Here is a 1,467-nt window from a genome sequence, read left to right on the forward strand (position 1 = left end):
AGCTAGGAGCGCTTAGAATTTCAGTTCTACTCATATACTATCAAATAATAGCTAGCTACTAACAAGGGGGACTGTTGTCTGACTCTTTTCATGAATCTTCTCTTATACGGGTAGGGGCATTATATTTGATTTGACTTTATCTTAAATTTGTGGATAGAGATTTGTTTCATAATTAAAAGAGGTAAACAATTTACAATTATTATATATTATACTTACATAAGTCAGAGTTTTTTACGAGACTATTTATCTCCGGGCCTGTCAAGCCTGCTTTCCTCGATGAAAGCCCACAGAAGGGCCAAAGCACAACAAGCCTACCCATCATCAAAGCAGGCTCAAGTCCATGCAAGAAGGCCCGCAGGATCTATCCAAATTCAAAGCCCGCCAAAGGCCTCACATGAAATCATGAAAAGGAAGGATCCGAGCCCATCAAAGACTCTTCTACATGAAAGGATCCGAGTCCATCCAAATAGCCCAGAAAATGACAGCCATCAAAAGGCCTGCCTCGGCCTGACCAAATGATGTTCAGCGGTCTAGTCTAAACCCAAGTAGCTGTGGCCCATGATCCAAAGGACCCGCAAACAGGCAATCATGCTATCCTTACCTTCCAACCAACCCTTCGATTCCGCTTCTGCTGCAGTATATAATCTCGGTCCCTTGATGCCCGCAGCTCAATCTGTTTTGCAGTGATGGACGGCGCAAGAATCCGCGGGGCAGCGATGCTGCTTTTGATTTTTCTTGTCGCGTCGTCTCTGGGCGGCGCCTTCGCAGTCCGGGATTTTCGAAGGATGAATCCAGTGGTTCCCGCAGCTCTGTCGCGGAAGGGGGCCGCTTTCTTCCCCCCTGCCAGTTCCACCATCAGGGCCCAGCAAGCAGCAGAATTCTGTTCCGAGGCATTCCAGCAACATCCGTATATGGTTCGAAGCGCCTTGTTCCATCCGGCGCGAATCCCCTCCATCACTAGTATAGTGGAAGTGTTATTTGTATTGCAAGAATTAAGAAATGTACGAACACAAGAGCAGACCTGCCCACTTTTATATGTGGGTTCATCTCAGAATTCGTTTTTGTTTTGAATAAAGAAGCGCGTGAACTTTTAGTGTAAGGCAGGTCTTTTTCTCGGGGAAAACACTCTTTCTCGTGAGCAGGTTACGTTAGTAAATGAACTCTCACCAGTCTCGGTTCTCTATTGAGTCAATTTCGACTTAACATCAATCCCTGCTCGCTCGGGTTCTTTGACATCGATGAAGCCTTAAGAAAGAGGAACTTCAAGATGAGAGAGACCAATGGATCCCACTCACGAGGGAGCTGGCGAGCTGTCTTACTTGACCGAACAATCGGTACTGATAGGACTCTAATTCTTTCAGAACCTTGACTTCGGTAGGCAGAGCTTGGTAGACAGCTTGAAAAATATAAATATATATATAAATCATATCCGGCATAAGACAACTATATCAACTCGATCTTGAATAA

At 45.2% G+C, this 1,467-nt stretch overlaps 1 pseudogene; it reads left to right on the forward strand.

Moving 5' to 3' along the window:
* The first annotated feature begins 306 nt into the window (after positions 1-306).
* LOC122037610 lies at positions 307-1,047 on the forward strand (annotated as a pseudogene).
* The last annotated feature ends 420 nt before the right edge of the window (positions 1,048-1,467 follow it).

This window comes from Zingiber officinale, unplaced genomic scaffold (genome assembly GCF_018446385.1).
Source record: "Zingiber officinale cultivar Zhangliang unplaced genomic scaffold, Zo_v1.1 ctg68, whole genome shotgun sequence".
Classification (NCBI taxonomy): domain Eukaryota; kingdom Viridiplantae; phylum Streptophyta; class Magnoliopsida; order Zingiberales; family Zingiberaceae; genus Zingiber; species Zingiber officinale.